The following is a 20,740-nucleotide window of genomic DNA, read 5'->3' on the forward strand; positions in this document are numbered from 1 at the left end:
GCAAACTTGGTCATCAATTACAAGAAACCTTTGACCTCTGTGCTTGCAAACAAAGGTTTTTCCACTAAGTATTAAGTCTTTTATTGTTAGAGGGTTCAAAAACTTATTTCACTCAATGAAATGCAAATCAGTTGCTATCTTTTATTTAAGGTTATTTTTTCGATTTTCCTTTTGATGTGCTATCTGCCACTGTTAAAATAAACCTTCCATTGAAATGATACTGTTCTGAGACTTTTCATTTCTTTGTCATTGGACAAACTTACAAAATCAGTGAGGGGTCAAATAATTATTTCCTCCACTGTACCTTGTTGCGTGGATTTGGTTCTGCTGCTGCCGACACCCACCGTTTTTTCTGAAGCAGATTGGAGCCCATCAGAAGCATGGGGCATCACATTGGTTTGCAAAAAACAAACAAAACAATGGGAATCCTGCTTCTGAAGGAAAAATTTATTTTGGTTTATGATGGACCAATGAGACTCATCCGTGTTGCTAGGTGGTACTCCTTGTTTTTTACAATCTAACAGGGGAGCCTCATGCTCAGGCTCTAATTGGTTTTGAGGCCATCACAGGAGCAGCAGAGGTGGACAGGTGGCGACGTGAACGGAGCAGACACAAACCGACAGGTATGTGAATGAGGCAGACTCCAGTGCATCCTGAAAGATGCGATTTACTGCGCCATTTCTGCATCTGCTGCATTTGCGTTGCAGTGTGAATTGGGCCCAAGACTGATGTGGAACTACAGTCAGCACTGACATTGGCAATATCGGTTATTAATAAGTGTTCTTTGACCTCTACATTCTTTTATACACCTGCTATAAAAACCACCCGACACTGAACCAGAACATCAGACTACTGAGGACCCTCCATGCAGCTTGTGTGATCTCCTTTTCACACACAGTCCAGGTTTATCAGACTGTTCCGTAGATAATCAGCCAATTGGCTACTACTGCAGTGTTCTTCCCAGGATCCTTTTAGCTGTGTGCTCCAGCCGGCTAGTTTTGGTGAGCACCCGGCTGTTATCGTCTCACCTCCTCCTATGTTGGAAGCAGAGTTGTGCAGAAAAGCGCCGGCCTTCCATTCTCTCATCTCGCCCCACCCGGCTACTATTTCATGCCACCGGTGGAAAAAAATTCTGGGGAGAACACTGCTACTGTATGCGATTAACTACTAGTATCCACAACAGGCACCAGATTACTGACACTTGACATTCACGTCTATTAGATGCTTGCTAATCCTAGTACCCAAATTATCTGATGCATGTTTGAGTTGCTTGGGAAATGCTGGCTCAGCCTAGAAAATGACTCTAATAAAGCTTTCTAAAAAAGAGACTTCTATGTGCTGCTTCCTAAGTGCTTATGACATAGAATTACTTTGGTAGTTATCAGTTTACTGTGAGCTGCCTGTGGTCTGCACAGACTGGGGATATATTATTTCAGAGATCGCTGTCTGTAGTCCGACTAGCTGAAGCATTACCACATTACTTTCACATAATTGCTGGTAAAGTACAGCTGTAATGTTTATAAACAATGGTAGGTCTCTCATTACAACGTGTGGCACTTGGCCAGGATTCAAGTGTTGACATGCTCAATAGATTTCTCTTCCTTTTTCTTGTAAGACTAGTTGTTTTTCAAAAATAGATTTCTGCTGCTTCTTTTATTACTGGCATGTTTTTTTTTTGTTTTGTTTTTAAAGGGCAACTGAAGTGAGAGAGATGTGGAGGCTGCCATATTTATTTACTCTTAAGCAATACCAGTTGCCTGGCTGTCCTGCTGATCTTCTGCCTCTAATACTTTTAGTTATAGACCCTGAACAAGCATGCAGCAGGTCAGGTGTTTCTGACATTATTGCCAGATCTGACAAGATTAGCTGCATGCTTGTTTCTGGTGTGATTCAGACACTATCGTAGCCAAATAGATCAGCAGGACAGCCAGGCAACTGGTATTGTTTAAAAGGAGATAAATATGGCAGCCACCATATCACTCTCACTTCAGTTCCCCTTTAAGACACGGCTGTAGTGAGCATTTCAATGTGATAGCGTTTGAAAGACTACCCACTGTGGAGCTAGTTTGCCATGTCTGTGATGTCATGCTATCTAGGGTTGCATGGGGGAGGCATACTGGGACTTTCATACCCACATACACAAGGCACTTTAAGGACAACCAAGGTGACATAATGAGATAGACATGTGTATGTACAGTGCCAAGCACACAAATAACTAGGCTGTGTTCCCTATTTTTTCTTTCAGGTATGCAAGTGACAGTTTGTATGCGGGTTTGGGACTGGGTCAGACTATAACATAACTACCACTGAAAAGTAATTGCAGCCATAAAATACTTTCCTGTCAGTAAATGGCTTCCTGGAGCAGCAAAGAGATAAAAAGGGTCAATAATTCATAGCTATGAGCTCTGACATACTTCAATAAAGGTGCCATTGAGCAGAGACAATAAAACAGTATAAATGTAAAAAACTGGATTTACTTATAAAACTGTGGGATACCTAATAATAAAAAAAAAAAAAAAAAAAAAAAAAAAAATCTTTAGGAGATGGAGGATAGGTGCAATTGTTTTTCTCATCAGTTTTTCACCTCGGATGTCCTTTAAGGTAGATCCGATCTTTAGATCTTACCAAATGACTGACAGCTGTGACTGGTCATCTCATTTTAATTCATTTTCTTTTCTCTGAGTGACTTATTAACAAAACGTTGAAAGTTCTGTTGGCGACGTTGCCACTTACTGTATCATTTTCTTTGTTCTAGTCTCTAGGGTGATGTTTTATGCTAGCACTGAATGTAAAACTGCTCTTTAAAATAAGCTCTGGTAAATGGCTGTTGAATTTGCCACTTCTTCCTCCTCTATATAACATGATGGTGGCACCAGCCCATGTCACCCTAGCATTGCATTCCTAAGAGCTGTGCTTTCACTGGATAAAAGACAGCATATACCGGTACTTCCTCACAATTATTGTTTGAACATTCCAGCTAAACCCCAAATGCCAGCACCGCTATATAAGTTAATTTAATCAACCAGTTACTGTTTGCCATGAAGAGTTTCTATTAATCTTGGTCAGTTTATTGATCAAATGCTTTTTGAGATATTATTTCATAGAGCTGGTGTGGTAGGGTGCTGTCGCAAATTGATACCCACATTATTTTGTTCTGCATTGAATTTTGCCAAGCTAGAGCAGGCAACGTTTGCTCATTTGTTTATCAGATCTATACATGAATCTGGTCAGGATTAAGCGTGAAATCTATTACTTGCCAAATGATTTCAGATTGAATAGTGACTGGACCAATGTATGTAGGCTTTCAAGCTGCTGGCTAAAAGAGCTTCATGCTCTAGTGCAGTGATGGCTAACCTTGGCACTCCAGCTGTGACAAAACTACAAATCCCATCATGCCTCTGCCTCCCCGAGTTATGCTTAGAGCGGTCAGAGTATTGCAATGCCTCATGGGACTTGTAGTTCCTCCACAGCTGGAGTGCCAAGGTTGGCCATCACTGCTCTAGTGTGTGGAGAGAGCATAATCACTGGCCCTGTTTAGTGATCCGTTCCTGTGCACCGGGCGCTTTGTAACGCAGCTTACTGCACTGCAATGCCTCCACCTATGCGAGGTTTGCCGTGTGGCGGGTGCAATGTGGTAAAATGGGTCATGGTATGGAAACACGGAAACGGTGAAGCATACTTTTGACTGTAAGCTTCACTGTATGTGACATAACGTAGTCGTAACTTGTGGTACGGCTTTTTCATTCTGTTCCTGTCATGCAGGGATCACAATGTCCCGCTGTGAACTTGGCCTGAGGTGTTTTCTCATTGTGACTTTATGAAAAACATGTATTTTTAAAGAAGATAAAACAAGTGACAAGATGGAACAAATACTTTAGCTGAAAATGTTCTATGTAAATCTTCAGGGTAGTGAAACTCGGCCAGGGCGTTCTGCTCCATTGCAGGCACACTGTGCATGACAAGCAGCTGCTTTCTGCTTTATTGCACAAGCAGAGACAGCAACATTGGCCATGTTAGTTTATAAACCAATGCATTTATATTTCAGGGGCAGATATATAAAAACTGAAAAGACAGGATGCACATATTTTTACAGCGAGCCCCTCCAGGCCCCAACTATATTCTCATCTGTGGTCTTCTATCCTTGGGTTCACATGACCCCTACATTTAATGAGACAGTCTATGAACCCAATGCTAAATGTAACTTTTCCTTCTTAAAACAAAAGTTGTGATAATCCAGCAAGTGAGCAATTGTGGTTTCCAATGATGCATCACTCCCGAATATGCAAATACTGTATATACTCGAGTATAAGCCTAATATTTGGGCCCTAAAACGTTTCCCAAAAGTGGGGGTCTTAGCTTGTACTCGAGTCACTACTCACAGTGCCCCCATTCTATGCACAGTGGTGCATCATCTGAGGGAGACCACACGCTTGGCATTTTCCATGGGAGGTCCCAGCTAACCCCTCATCTTGAGTTGTAGCCTTGGAAGGCATACAGAGACCGTGTCTACTGAGTGGTGAGAATCCTTGCATTCCTATATCAAGTTTTAGATACGGGACTATGTGGTGTTGTGGCTTTTGCCACCCCTGGCTTATACTCGGGTCAAACATTTTTTCCAGTTTTTTAAGGTAAAAGTTGAGGGGTCGGCTTAAACTCCGGTTGGCTTATACTCTAGTATATGCGGTAATTTCTTTATGCCCAAGGCATAAAGCGATGAATTGCATATTTGGGAGTGATGCACCATGGGAAGCCACAATATGCTCTGGGCATAAGGAGCTGATATGCATATTCAGGAGTGATGCATCATGGGAAAGAACAGTTGCTCACTTACAGCTGATCGCAAATACCTTCTGTTTTAAGGAGGCAAAATTACATTTAACATTGCTTTTTGGTCTCTTTTAGCCCTTTATACCCTCCAGGTGGTTCTGCGTCACCACGGGCTATTTGGGTATTCCTCCTATGAAACCAAAGCACCTCCAAGTTTTTAGTTTTTTTTGTCTCCAGTAGGCACGGTCTCTTCCTCCTGCCATCACTGAAGCCACCACTTCCATACCATTAATCCTACTGGGGGAAAGAGTTTGTGGCTGCAGTAATTGACATAAGGAGGGAGCAGGGCACAGATATAAATGCAGGAGGCCAGGTCAACAGATCAAGCTGTGGTTCATCAAGTAGAACACCCTTCTCTGTCTATCCTAATCACTGGCATGGATATGGCCTTTAAGGACTGGAGGTCGACACCTGTAGTATAAGGGGAGATTTGGTGGAATGGTGGTGCCCAGTAATTTGGGAAAATTAACGCACCTTATACTGGAGATGGACTTTAAATCTAGTTTTATTTCATAATGTAGCAAAGAAATGAACAGCGCTACTTAAAAACAGATGAGTGCTTACCTGCAAAAAAGTGCACACCCCACTCATGGGATTCAAATACACAATGAGCATACACATGACCTGTCTACCACTTGGAGGATGTTAGTTTCACTAACAATTTGCAATTTGTTAGGTACTTGTCCCTCCCACTGTCAAAGAAGTCTTTCCTCCATGGGAGGGGACCTAACACTAACTAAAACCTACCTATGCATATGCATAGCCTGGGCGCGCTACCAGTAAAATTAAGAATTGCGCAGAAAAAGTGGGATCAGCGCATCACCAGGCCGCCTCTGAATGGCCTCAGCTCAGAGTCCAGGCTATGCATATGCATAGGTAGGTTTTAGTTAGTGTTCGGTCCCCTCCCATGGAGGAAAGACTTCTTCGACAGTGGGAGGGACAAGTACCTAACAAATTGCAAATTGTTAGTGAAACTAACATCCTCCAAGTGGTAGACAGGTCATGTGTATGCTCATTGTGTATTTGAATCCCATGAGTGGGGTGTGCACTTTTTTGCAGGTAAGCACTCATCTGTTTTTAAGTAGCGCTGTTCATTTCTTTGCTATGTTTGATTTAATTCTGGTCAGCTGCTCCCACTTGTTAGTTTTTCTTTGGTGTATATGCAGAGCCTCTGTTTGGTTCAAGGTGCGTTCGTAGTTCCTGGGGGGGCTCAGCGCATCTCTGAGCTGAGGCCATTCAGAGGCGGCCTGGTGATGCGCTGATCCCACTTTTTCTGCGCAATTCTTTATTTCATAATGGTTTACTAACTTTTGGCAATTTGAATACAGTTTTTATCTTTAGTTTTGCTTATTTTGGCTGGCTAGTGTACTGGTTAAAGGGACTCAGAGCTCAGGGACCTAAAAAGATTTATACATACCTGTGGCTTCCTCCAGCCCCAAAAGCTCAGATCGCTCCTACGCTGCCGTCCTCAGTCTTCTGCAGCTCCTGTATTTGTTCCCTGCACTTCCGTCAGTTGCAGCCAGTCTACGCAGGAGAAGTGTGCTCTTTGCGTATCTTTCCAGCAGCTGCTGGAGAGCTACGTAGAGGGAGCACTTCTCTTATGCCAGACTAGCTCTGACTGACGGAAGTGCAGGGACCCGGTACTGGCGCTGCAGAAGACTGAGGATGGCAGCGTGGGGACGATCGGAGCTTATGGGTCTGGAGGAAGCCCCAGGTATGTGTAAATCCTTTTTAGGTCCCTGAGCTCTGGTACACTTTAAGGTCTCTTCCTCTGACACAGGAGGGGCGGGGTTTGAACCTCTGCTCTTCCGCTCAGGAAGTCAGCACCTATTCAGTAAGGAGACCTTGGGCAAGACTCCCTAACACTGCTACTTCTACTGTGTGCGCCCTAGTTGCTGCAGCTTGAGTCCGCCAGGAGAAAAGCGTGATATAAATGTTCTGTGTCTTGTCATGTTTGTATTCCAGGAGATTATTAACCTTAGCTGCACAGGTAGAGATGTGCGATAGGCTCCATTTTTATAAAAGCAGTGTTGGACACTGATATGAAGTTTAGGAAGTAGGCAATACATAGTACGGCTGGTTTGGTTCAGGCTGCAGAAATGGTTGCTTCCATATTTCAGTGGAGGCTCCGCTGTGAAGGCAATGTTTGGAGAATGTGAACTATTTCAGATGGTTTAATTCTGGAACATAAACATTGATAGTGCAGCGTAAATTCTCCAGGCGAGTGTTTGTAGTGTGTACTTAAGCTTTGCCCACACTTCCTTAATCTCTGCGGCTTTCTTTGGATATTCTCCATTCATTTACACATTGTAGTGGAAGTTCTCTGAGTGGTTGCCTTGCAAAATATTCTAAAATGTACAGTGCTCTTCATAGGAATTAAAGTATTTTTTTTCCTTGCCCTTCTGGTAGACACCCTTCCAGGCATGCATTTTCCCATAGAAGCCCACTGTTTCATTCACACTCATGCATAGCATTTTTTCAAAACACAATGCATGTTACACTGGGATGCATGTTGTGCTTTCATTCTAGTTCGAGCGAGGAAATAAAAAAAAAAAAAACATTTTAAATTACACACAAAGTGATTCGTGCGTTTGTTTTTCCTCCATAGAGAGTGCAATGGAAATGCAAATGCAATTACTATCTCACATGACCGCATTGCAAATGTGGCACAAATTGTAATATAAAAGGAAAACCTATTTTAAACTAATAACACAATTTGTAATCAGGACAGGTCCTGACTTAAAGTCAACCTGAAATCAAAACTCCTCTCTGCTCTAAAAGAAAAACAACAACCTAATTTATAAACAAAAAACATGTATTTGTTAGAGCTGGTGCAGGTCCGGAAACGTATCCGTGGCTCCGTTTTTCAGCCCCGATTAAAAACGGAGCCAAGGCCTGCAATGTTAAAAACAGCAGCCATCTTCACCCAAGAAAAAACTGATCCGTCTGCGTTTGCAGGGACCAATTTTCAAAACCTGAACGGAAGGTCCGGATCTGCTGCAGTTTCATGCAATGGATCTGGACCCTGATACACACAGGGGTAATGGCAGGCAATGGGAAACCGGATTTCCCTCTTGACACAGAAACCGATCAGTTTCTGTGTCACAGCCTGGGGGGTGGGAGAGGGGGCCGCCATGCTGGAGAGTGATAGCAGGCAGGACGGGATTTATTTTAGGATTTGTATCAGCTGTAAGGCTAGGTCCACACTGGTCTGGTCATTTTAAATGGATCCGTTTTTCTAACATTTTTTTTCCTTCTCCCGTTTTTTCCTAAAAATGATATTTTTGCAGCATACGTTTCCAGTCCTGGAAACGTATGCCCAGCCATAGGGGAGAGGCAGCTGCCATGCTGGGGGGGTATAGCACGCAGGACGGGGGTGGCAGCGGTCAGGGGGGGGGGGGGGGGGGCACCCCCCCCCCCCCCCCTCTCTCACCTGTGTCCCCAATCCCCACTACCCCTCCAGCTAGTTTCAGAAAGCTTGTTACAATAGCAGGGAGTTGGGAGCTTACCTACTCCTTAGTTTCACAATCCAGTTCTTTTTAATGAATCGATTCGAATGAATCTATTGATTGAAAAGAGACAGACTTCCTATCACTACTGGTCACTGCCTGCAATGCAGCCCTCTGAAGTATAGAGGGCTGCATTGCAGGCAGTGACCAGAAGTGATAGGAAGTCTGGCTCTTTTCAATGAATAGTTTCATTCGACTCGATTCATTTAAAAGAACTGGATTGTGACACTAAGGAGTAGGTAAGTAGGTAAGCTCCCAACTCCCTGCTATTGTAACAAGTTTTCTGAAACTAGCTGGAGGGGTAGTGGGGATTGGGGACACAGGTGAGAGGGGGGGTGCCCCCCCCTGACCGCTGCCACCCCCGTCCTGCGTACTATACCCCACCAGCATGGCAGCTGCCTCTCCCCTATGGCTGGGCATACGTTTCCAGGACTGGAAACGTATGCTGCAAAAATATCGTTTTTAGGAAAAAACGGAGGAAAGAAAAAAAATGTTAGAAAAACGTATCCATTTAAAATGGATCAGATCTGCAACAGACCAGTGTGGACCTAGCCTTAAGGCCCATACACACGTCTGATTTCCGCGAACGACGGGTCGTTTGAACGTTCCGTCGTTTGCCCGCTAAATCGGGCGTGTGTACAGACTGTCGTTCGCTTGATAAGGGTGAGTTTGAGCGATCCGCCCGGCGGATCGCTCAAACTCACCCTTATCAAGCGAACGACATTCTGTACACACGCCCGATTTGACGGACGACGAGTCGTTCAAACGACCCGTCGTTCGCAGAAAACCGACGTGTGTATGGGCCTTTATAGCTGATACAAATCCTAAGATAAATCTGCAGTTTCTACTTCCTGATTCATGGAAGCAGACACATTGTTTACAACCTGTGCTTTCAAATGGTGTTATCTGCTTATCTGCCATAGACAGTCATGTGACACAGGGAAGGATCAAATTGCAACTTGTGATTAGACACACATGAGGCGGATTAGACAGGCTACACTCACTAAACATACAATGGAGTGTATGCAATTCCATTGCACTCTACGTTTTCCTTCTGTCCTGTGAAAGAGTTCAGGTGTCCTTTAAGGGCTCGTTCCCACTGTTGCGACGCGATTTCGGCCGCATTCCGACGCTTGTAAAAACGCATGCGGATGCGTTTCCACATGCGTTTTTAACCCGCGATTTCGCCTGCTATTTCGCATGGCAGGGTGCCATGCGAAATGAACCATGACACTGCCAGGGCTAAATAAAATTGAAAAAGGTGCGAAATCGCACGCGAAATCGCGGGTAAAAACGCATGTAACAAACGCATGCGTTTTTACTATTAAATACATTAGCGGCGATTCGCACGGATTCCCGACGCAGGCGAAATCGTTGGCTCTTTTGTGCGTTTTTTTTCACGCTGAAAAAAACGCACCTCAACAACGCTACAGTGGAAACAGGCCCATCCACTTGTATTACATGTGCGGATCTGCATGCGTTGGACGCATGCAGATTCGCGATAGTGGAAACGAGCCCTAAGAATAATTGAGCAAGTGTTTTTTTTCTGCAGTTTTTCTTACATGTTTAATTCAGCCCAATTGGATTTGGACCAAAGTTTAATTTATTTTCGAAGGAACCCAAGTTGATAGACCTATGAAGGCTGCCATATTTATTTCTTTTTAAACAATACCAGGTGCCTGCTGATCTTTCTGGTCAGTCACTCCTCTGAAATAAGCATGTGGCTAATCCAGTCAGGCTTCAGTCAGAAACACCTGATCTGCATGTTTGTTCAGGGTCTATAGCTGAAAGTGTTTTAGAAGCAGATGTTCAGTAGGACAGCCAGGCAATGTGTATTGCAATAAATGTCAGTCTCCATATGGCTCTTACCTCAGGCCCCTTTAAATACATTGTCTTGGTTCATATATTCCAATCCATGGAGAAAACTGTCCATGGGAAGAAATCCAACCTGTTAACATTGAATAGAATAGTTTATTGTTAATGTATAAAGTACAGTAAGCATCGGGGTATAAATTAAACAATTATGAGATACTTACAAGATTATGTTCTAAATGTGAGTGACAGTTGCGGGATTTACTGGGTACGCTGAACATTTTAATCCTTCTATTTTACCTGTAGATGTATCCGTTTGTCTATTGAACGTTTGCTTTGATAAAGTATTGCTGGTGTCAGGTTTTACCACCTTGTTCTGTAATGTGTAGTAGAATAGGCATTATATTTTTAACTAATTGCCGCACAGATGTGGGTGACGATTTATCATTTTGCTTGATTTGCTGAGAGACAGAGCAGTTTCTTTTTGCAGATAACTCTTCTCCCCCCTCCCCCTTCCCAGTACTCATAGGTGCAGATAAAGTGGGGGTAGCTACTGTAGGGACCTGTGGGCTGGTTAGAAGGCTGGAGGTGGTAAGAGGAATGTCTTGGTTTTGGACAACTGTACTTTTGTAATACGGTTACCCTTTAGGGACCCTTTGGACTAATTACTCCTGTGGGCTGTTGGAGAGTTTAGTAATATTATTATTGTGTTCCTGGTTTTGAATTGGGTGGGGGAATTTGATTTCTTTACTCTTTACAGCACAAACACAGGATGTCTCACACTTGGAGACCATTTCAGCCTTGTGATATTCCTGCTCCCTGTGGAGACAACATAAAACATAAGCAAAGTCATGCTGTGACTTCACTAGGATATACTTGTTTAATCATCTGAAGTTTTTGCTTCCTGGCATTCATTTTTCATGTTTCCTGTGGTGGTGGTCTTCCGTCAGGACTTGTATTTGTTTTTTCTTCTTTGCTATGTTTTTATGCACAGCTATGAATGTGGAACGCTAAATCACTGTCATCACTACACAAGGCTTCACACATCAGCTTTAATGAACGCACCTGATTTCCTGCTGGTGTTTGTGGTAAGATTGGCATTTGAGTCTGGTATGTTGGATGGTACTGCTTTGGTGAGCATACAGCCAAGAATAGGGATGGTTAATAAGATGCAACCAATTCTGAAGTATGGATATACTTTCTCTCATGATTGGCTGCCGGGATGAGCAGAAAGTTTTGCAGGACACATGCTGCAAGTCTTGCCCGCGGAGGTATCGGATCCACTCATAGGCAGCGCGTGGCTGTCTCTATTCAGTAACTACTGCAATTTTTATGGGACCCTGGATACTGAACCAGCAGTTAGTCCAGCCTGGCTATGCAGCCCTAAGGTATATTGCACATTTGGTGGACTGCAAGGTTAAAGTGCTTGTACTGTACCTCCAATGGGAGGACGGAGTTGGTCCTTTGCAGCAGAGAATTTACCAGAGCATGCTGGGCTATTTCTAGGGTAATTTCTGATATAGTAAACTACTGCTATAGTAATCCTTTTCCTTGTCCCTTGGAGCTTACTATAACGAGATTATACTGTACTAGTAGACCCAAGCCCGTTTAAAAACGGGCTCTAGGTCTTTTTTCTGCCGCTGCGAGTGCGCATAAGCGAGCCTGCCGCGCTCACCCACCTCGCTTGCTCGACTCGCTCCCTGGTCCCGTCCAGCTGTCCGTGCACATGCGCAGTAGCAAAAAACAGGGACACATGGACAGCTGGACGCAGCGACACAGGGATTTTATTGTATAGGATAACAAAATAAGTTACAGGTGTAACTGTTTTGCAGCCTACAAAGCCGGGTGCTCGACTGAGCTTTGGGTCCCATAAAGCACAAACAGGCCTTTGAATTAACAGTTGCTATCTCCTTCATGTTGGTTTCTTTGTCCTAAATATCTGTCTTGAGAGTCATAGCTGTGATTGAGTCCTAGTAGATATGCTGAAAAGTACTGACAGACACTTTTCCAAGCAGATTAGAGGTGCTGACTGGGGATTTTAGCAAGTGTTGACGAATGCTGAGAGGCCCTCACTAGTGATTTTACTGGCACTGACAGGCATATTCCTTTGGCTCCAGCAGAGGTCCAGTCACTAGTGAGTGCCAACAAAATGCCTACAGCAGGAAAAGCCAGCAAGTGTAGTGTGAACTTTCCATATTAAGCTCATTGGAGTTTACATTGCCTGAGGGTTCATTTCTAATGCATGTGGCTGTCTGCAACCTTTCTGCAAAAAGAAAACTGACAGCCTATTGCTTCGTTTACGCGTACCATGCATATTATCTCTATAGAGTACATCGTGCTGTTGCAGAAAAATACACACATTTTTCTGTGTGTATGGAATCTGGAAAACCACGCAAAAATAATCCTCACAAAATCTGCACATGCAAGTGGAATTGCACACTTACTATTTTGCTAGTCGCAAAAAACACCACTAAGGGCTGGAACCCACAAGAGCGTTTTTTTGAGCATTTTGGAAGCGCTGTGATACGCTAGCGTTTTGCCAAAACGTTCAGCTGATAAGGGATGGGGCAACTTCCACAGGAGCGTTTGCGTTTCCCAGGAACGCAAACGCAGGACCTGCAGCATTTTGGGAGCGTTAGCGCTTCAATGTAAAGTATTGAAACGCTAGCAGAAACGCTCAGCAAAACCTAAACTGAGCGGTTTTGCTAGCGTTTTGCTGTTCAGCACACTGTAACAAAATGAAAAATAATTCACAGGACCAATCAGGATAAAACTCAAAACGCTAGGCACCCGCTGGGGAAAAAATACAATGTTGCAAAACACGACCAAAAACGCGCATGAATCCGCTTGCAAACCGCTCAGACAAAACGCTAGCGGTTGCGTTTTGCGTTTGCGGTTTTCAGTGGGTTCCAGGCCTCAATGCCAGGAATCTTGTGCGATGTGAGCCAGTCCTTTTAGGTAGTGATGGGCTAATGGATAGAAAACTAACCAAATATGTGATTCTAATGAGGGTTAATTGCCTCAGGTGTGCGGCTGGGAGAGAGGGGGTTAATTACCCAGCTGCCCGCCGCTTCTATGCGTATCACAGCCTCGCACGCGTCCAGTAGGACTCCTTCCACGACTCAATACCACGCACTCCCTACTTACGGCAATTAAGCCTCATTAGAATCACATATTCTGCTAATTTTCTACCTGTGAGCCCATCACTGCTTGGGTAGATCTTGGAACACATTATTTCTTCTTTTGATCTGCCAGTTATCTGTAGGGTTAGCTCTCATGGACATGAGGCTCGTCCTCTAAGTGCGCAATTGTGTACCGCCCACGCAAACGCTGCGCGCTGTTTCGTCTTTTACAGTCATCTTGGGCAGCACGGTGGCGTAGTGGTTAGCACTCTCGCCTTGCAGCGCTGGGTCCCTGGTTCGAATCCCAGCCAGGGCACTATCTGCAAAGAGTTTGTATGTTCTCTCCGTGTCTGCGTGGGTTTCCTCTGGGCACTCCAGTTTCCTCCCACATTCCAAAAACATACAGATAAGCTAATTGGCTCCCCCTAAATTGGCCCTAGATTACAATACTTACACTACATAATATAGACATATGGTAATGGTAGGGATTAGATTGTGAGCTCCTTTGAGGGACAGTTAGAGACAAGACAATATATATATATATATATATACTCTGTACAGCGCTGCGTAATATGTCGGCGCTATATAAATACTAAATAATAATAATAATAATCTTGTTTCATCCAGGGCTGTGGAGTCGGTCCAAAAATCCACCGACTCCGACTCCTCAGTTTAGGATTCCACCGACTCCGACTCCTCGACTCAGACTCCTCTAATTTGCATATTACAATTTTGTTGATTAAAAGTATGTAACATGAAATTCGTCTCTTAACTGCCAACGCTTAGGAATTTTACAAGACAACTGAAGTGAGAAGGATATGTAGACTACTATATTTATTCCCTTTAGACTAAAACTAGTCCTTGGTAAGAGTACTTGTAAAAGGTACAAACTGGAACAAAGAACATCTATCAGGAGGACCTAGGCAATGTAAGTGTGGGTGCATGTAAGAATGATGTGCAGGTACTCTGCAGGGGAATGAGGAGATTCTTCCTCTATTACACATTCTTCATGCACAATCTGAACCAGGTTTATGGGTGACAGACAACACCTCTGTGTTCAATGTGCACAACATTCTCAGTGGATTCCCTGCAGCTCTGTGGGGAGTGCATATGTATAGTACTACTGTGTAACAAAGTAAACCTGAGACAGATGAAATTAAAGTTTTATACATACCTGGGGCTTCCTCCAGCCGCTTTCAGGATAATCAGTCCCTCGTTGTCCTCCTCCACCACCTGGATCTTCTGCTATGAGTCCAGATACTTGAGCCAGTCGGGCGTAGTGCGCATGCACACACTGGCTGTGGGAGCGGCATGCGGCCGGACAGCGCTGACTGGCTGAATTACCAGGACTCATAGCAGAAGATCCGGGTGGTGGAGGACAGCGAGGGACTGATTAGCCTGAAGGGCTGGAGGAAGCCCCAGGTATGTATAAAACTTTACTTTTCATCCGTCTCAGGTACCCTTTAATTTGTAGTCACCAAACCAAATTTTAACAACATATCAAATTATTTGATTTCATCAGCAAAGGGAGTGCATACATTTGCATAAATCAGCATCAATGCAGAATTATTTCCATCTCATTGACCATCTCTATTAGTGACACAGCTACACATCAGGCTTTATTCTTACAGCATAGATGTTATTTAGTATATATAAGAGATTCCTGTGTACACATCACATATACAGTCTCAATCAGATATGTATATCTGACCTTAAAAATACGGGGACTGCTTTATTGGAGCAGCACAAGTAACGAATTTTGATTGTTTTATTTCATTTTTGTGGACTAAGCACAGCTATTACTGTATATATACTGTATATATACATTATTTTTAATGACTATTATCTGAGAAATAGAACATTTTATCATATTTTCTATTTTAATTACAGTTACAAATTCATTAGGAGTCGGAGTCGGTGCATTTTTTCCCGACTCCGACTCCGACTCCAGGCACCCAAATTTGCCCGACTCCACGACTCCGACTCCACGACTCCGACTCCGACTCCACAGCCCTGGTTTCATCCTGGACCCTTCATGTAGTTCTTGTTCACCCGGGGGGCTCAAAAGGCAACGCATTTGCCAAAGCCGAGAGAAGGTTGCCAAATGCTGTTGTGCTCACTTGTAGAAAAGCATTTGCCCGCATGTGGAATATAAAAACGAATTGGTAATTATTAAATGGTTTTACAAGCAAGGTGTGGTCTCCTGTTCTTGTTGGCTGGATCTAGAAATGTATTTTTGGCCAAAATAAAGGTTGCTGTTGATAATAAATTTCATGACTAAATAGTTTTTAAATTTATCGACAGCAACTTTTTATTTGACAAAGCATACATTTGTAACTGTTTTTAGCGTGGCAATATATATCAGATATCAATATATATCAGATTTTTGATACAGTATTAAGAGACACCCTATAAATAAGGAAAACTAGCTTACCTTCTAAACAATGACAACTTGGGTACTGGACATATATCTATTTAAAGGGTGTTAAGGCCCATACACACGCCTGACCAGGGTGGTCAATAAAGTCCGCATCAGCCAGTAGTCAGGCTCCAACCCACAAACGATCCACCTGGCCGATCAACTCACCGATGCGACTGCCAATTGCATTGTCTGCACAGTTCTCATCTCCCTGTGTCACATCACAAATGCGCTGATCCGTTGTCCCTCTTCCCCCCCCCCCCCCCCCTGCATGGCAACAGAACACGCAGTCGGCTACATATTGACATGCATCTGTACAGGGTGCCCAGCTTATGTCGCCCTAGGGAATCGGGCACCAACCCCCGATGGGAGATGTAAAGTCAAGAGGGGTGTACACACCAGTGGGGCTCCCTGCACACTGCAAATCCGTTTTGCGATTCCGATTTGCAATTCTGATTTTCCCTGAATACAGTCAACAGAAAAACGGAGGAAAAAACGCAGCATGCAGTAACTATTAAAAATCTGAATCGGATGTAAAAACCGATTAAGGCCTCTTGCACACTGCATGCATTTCCGATTCCGCTTTTTAATCTGTTTTTACATCCGATTCCGATTCAGATTTTTAATCTTAACTGCATGCTGCGTTTTTTGATCCGTTTTTCTGTTGAATGTATTCAAGAAAAATCGGAAACGGAATCGGAAACGGAATCGGAATCGGAAAACGGATTTGCAGTGTGCAGGGAGCCTAAAGATCGGAATCGCATGCAGTGTGCAGGGAGCCTAAAATTGCGCATCTCACCGCTTACATTTGTTTAAGAAGTCACCCCATGGAAGTGGGTTTGGTCAAAACTGATCATGGGTGGATTAAAAAATTGCATTCTGTAGGCAATATATTAATGTATTACATATTTTCTTCTTATACATTGTCTTATACATGACTGGGCCACAAGCAACTATCACCACTCCTCATGCAGCAGTGTCACACATGAAAACTTATAAAAATGGAAATGGTCAAAAAAAACTATTATTTTGTATCTATAGAGAACGGATATCTTCCACAGTGTACACTGTTACGGACTGTCCTCTCCGGAATTTATAAACTAATCCCTACCATAGTGCTAGTCTAAAGTCTCTGTACCATATTGTTATTGTGTATGTACTATATATAAGTACTTTATATAGTTTTTCTTTAAGCTCTGCTTACCCTATTAATAATCATTGGGATGTTTCTGCAAATTGACTTGTGATAGATTCAGTAGATTAGAAAAGGCACATACCAGTCAATACCAAATGCCCCAGTTAATTACTGTATATGTATCAGAGAAAAGAAAAAAATTGTCTGATGTAACTGTTTGCAAAACGTAGAGAGCCTTGTATCCTGGTACAGATGTAGAGAAGGCTACAAATCTTTCCTTTTAATATTACAGATTTCTGAGAGCGCTGTGACCTTCTTAATCCTTGATCTGAAGAAAATTTGAACAAGCGGGAGTCGTCTTGTACCTGGATGCCTGGGAGTGGAAGAGCTTTTATAACAGGTGATGAAAAATCTTTTATGTTCTCTGACTGAGATCCAGAAAACTTGTTAAATAAGAGGAAAATTGCAAAAGAACAGTCATTACTAGAATAAACTGCCTTTTTCACATGAGAAGCTGAAGGCGGTGAATTCACCGCCTTTCAGCTGCTCCTGTACATCGTCAGGGCTCTTGCTAGTTTTCAGCATGGGCAGTGGACCGGTGGTCATGTTGCACCTGGTTCTCAGCATGGGCAATGGACAGATGGTCATGTTACCCCTGGTTCTCAGAATGGGCAGTGGAGAGGTGGTCATGTTGTACCTGGTTCTCATCCTGGGCAATGTGTGTTTTTTTTTTTTTTTTTTTTTTTTTGCTGCAGCCAAATGGCACTCAGTGGTTGACAGATGGGAGTCTGATTTGTCAGAGAAGTATACAGTCCAGCTTCACGTGTGAAAGACACCTAATAGTACTGTGGCTGTAGAAGGAGACCTGTTAAGCCTCGTACACACGAGGCACAAAAGTCACAAGAGACCAAAAAAAAAAGAAAAGCAGCGACAGCTCGTCGCCAGGTCCCTCTGTGCAGCAGCCGTACACACGGCGCACAGAGGGACATAGATGCGGCGAAAGCTGTCGCCGAAGGTTCCCCCCCCCCCCCCCCCCCCCCGGAAGCTCAGTGCTCAGTCTATGGATTGCTGTCGCTAGTCCGCATACACACGCAGTACGCGTGGCGGACTAGCGAAAGTTGCGGCGACAGCTGTTGCCGGCGATTGGCCACGTCAATCGCCTGGCGACAGCTCGTGGCGCGCGCATCATACACAGAAGCATAAAAGCCCACAAAAGTTGCAGTAGGCCTAAGGACTATCAAACTGTGAGAAACAAGATTACTGGTTAGATTAAAAAAAGTTGTAATTTTGTGGTGTCAGATTTAAGCCATAGAATTCCCAGTAGGGCTTGAAGCACTTAATTGGTTTCTTAATTTGTAATAAACTAGAAACCAGGAACATCAGCACTCCCTGTTCAGAAGAGTAGGAGCAGCCACTATACTGTGCAGAGCCGTAATCCCTTACATGTGTAAACGCAAAAAGCTCTAGCGTTTTGCGCAGGAGCTTAAACCTCGATTATCGCGGTAAAATTGTACAAATTTGTGTTTGTTTGTTTGTTTTTTTGCAATAACGATTAACGCTTTAATAGCATGCTAATCGTGATTGCTCTTTAATTGCTGCAAAATGCTGCATGCCACGCATTTGCTATTGCCGCTTATCGCAAAACGCCCACGATCTGCTGCGGTGAGATCACTGGCATATAGGTATAATTGTGCTAGCAATATAAAAGCGATAGTGCTTCGGCCATTAGCGGTAAATGTCCGCTAATCGCCCTAGTGTGCATGGGCCCTAAACCTATGGAGAAATGCGGAAGGCTGAGGAAAACACTTGCTATCCAAAGGGGTGACGAGGGATTTATGTTTAATTCTTATATGACCTTACGGTGCTAGTGCCTCAGCTTTGAACTCCACTCAGGAGAGAGTCTTCATGGAGTTGTTTTTTCTGTTATTCCCACATCTCAAAAGCATAAATATAGATTAATTAGTAAGTGCAATAGTTTATCATATACAGTGGAGGAAATAATTATTTGACCCCTCACTGATTTTGTAAGTTTGTCCAATGACAAAGAAATGAAAAGTCTCAGAACAGTATCATTTCAATGGTAGGTTTATTTTAAGTGGCAGATAGCACATCAAAAGGAAAATTGAAAAAATGACCTTAAATAAAAGATAGCAACTGATTTGCATTTCATTGAGTGAAATAAGTTTTTGAACCCCTACCAACCATTAAGAGTTCTGGCTCCCACAGAGTGGTTAGACACTTCTACTCAATTAGTCACCCTCATTAAGGACACCTGTCTTAACTAGTCACCTGTATAAAAGACACCAGTCCACAGAATCAATCAATCAAGCAGACTCCAAACTCTCCAACATGGGAAAGACCAAAGAGCTGTCCAAGGATGTCAGAGACAAAATTGTAGACCTGCACAAGGCTGGAATGGGCTACAAAACCATTAGCAAGAAGCTGGGAGAGAAGGTGACAACTGTTGGTGCGATTGTTCGAAAATGGAAGGAGCACAAAATGACCATCAATCGACCTCGCTCTGGGGCTCCACGCAAGATCTCACCTCGTGGGGTGTCAATGGTTCTGAGAAAGGTGAAAAAGCATCCTAGAACTACACGGGAGGAGTTAGTGAATTACCTCAAATTAGCAGGGACCACAGTCACCAAGAAAACCATTGGAAACACATTACACCGCAATGGATTAAAATCCTGCAGGGCTCGCAAGGTCCCCCTGCTCAAGAAGGGACATGTGCAGGCCCGTCTGAAGTTTGCCAATGAACACCTGAATGATTCTGTGAGTGACTGGGAGAAGGTGCTGTGGTCTGATGAGACCAAAAAAGAGCTCTTTGGCATTAACTCAACTCGCTGTGTTTGGAGGAAGAAAAATGCTGCCTATGACCCCCAAAACACCGTCCCCACCGTCAAGCATGGGGGTGGAAACATTTTGCTTTGGGGGTGTTTTTCTGCTAAGGGCACAGGACAACCTAATCGCATTAACGGGAAAATGGACGGAGCCATGTATCGTGAAATCCTGAACGACAACCTCCTTCCCTCTGCCAGGAAACTGAAAATGGGTCGTGGATGGGTGTTCCAGCACGACAATGACCCAAAACATACGGCAAAGGCAACAAAGGAGTGGCTCAAGAAGAAGCACATTAAGGTCATGGAGTGGCCTAGTCAGTCTCCGGACCTTAATCCAATAGAAAACCTATGGAGGGAGCTCAAGCTCAGAGTTGCACAGAGACAGCCTCGAAACCTTAGGGATTTAGAGATGATCTGCAAAGAGGAGTGGACCAACATTCCTCCTAAAATGTGTGCAAACTTGGTCATCAATTACAAGAAACGTTTGACCTCTGTGCTTGCAAACAAGGGTTTTTCCACTAAGTATTAAGTCTTTTATTGTTAGAGGGTTCAAAAACTTATTTCACTCAATGAAATACAAATCAGTTGCTATCTTTTATTTAAGGTTATTTTTTCGATTTTCCTTTTGATGTGCTATCTGCCACTGTTAAAATAAACCTACCATTGAAATGATACTGTTCTGAGACTTTTAATTTCTTTGTCATTGGACAAACTTACAAAATCAGTGAGGGGTCAAATAATTATTTCCTCCACTGTACATGTCTAATAAACATATACATAATTAGAATATAATTCTAAACATACATGTAAATATGGTCACAACAAAGTATGCCATTACCTTCTGCTTCAGTAAAGTCATCCATTTTTGCATTAAATTAGCATTTTAGTAAGCAGTCACCTACAGGGCTGAGGAGTTGGAGTAATTTTCGAGTACCTGGGGTCAGAGTCGCAAAGAAAATGCACAGACTCCTAATAAATTTAAACTAATTAAAAGAAGAAAAGTATATTTCTCAGATTAAAGTCAACATAAATAACTTGTAAACTGTACAGCAAAGTCTCTAGTAGTATCCGGC

General features: G+C 43.3%; 1 protein-coding gene across 4 annotated transcripts in view; it reads left to right on the plus strand.

The window, feature by feature from the left end:
* The window catches only part of RALGPS2 (Ral GEF with PH domain and SH3 binding motif 2), a 340,810-nt gene that overhangs the window by 92,788 nt on the left and 227,282 nt on the right, over positions 1-20,740 (plus strand). For all 4 annotated transcript variants that reach the window (XM_068242552.1, XM_068242555.1, XM_068242554.1 and 1 more), the window contains one exon: positions 17,117-17,224. The gene's annotated coding sequence lies outside the window, so the exon portion shown is untranslated. The remainder of the gene's footprint in view (positions 1-17,116; positions 17,225-20,740) is intronic.

This window comes from Hyperolius riggenbachi, chromosome 6, assembly GCF_040937935.1.
Source record: "Hyperolius riggenbachi isolate aHypRig1 chromosome 6, aHypRig1.pri, whole genome shotgun sequence".
Classification (NCBI taxonomy): Eukaryota; Metazoa; Chordata; class Amphibia; order Anura; family Hyperoliidae; genus Hyperolius; species Hyperolius riggenbachi.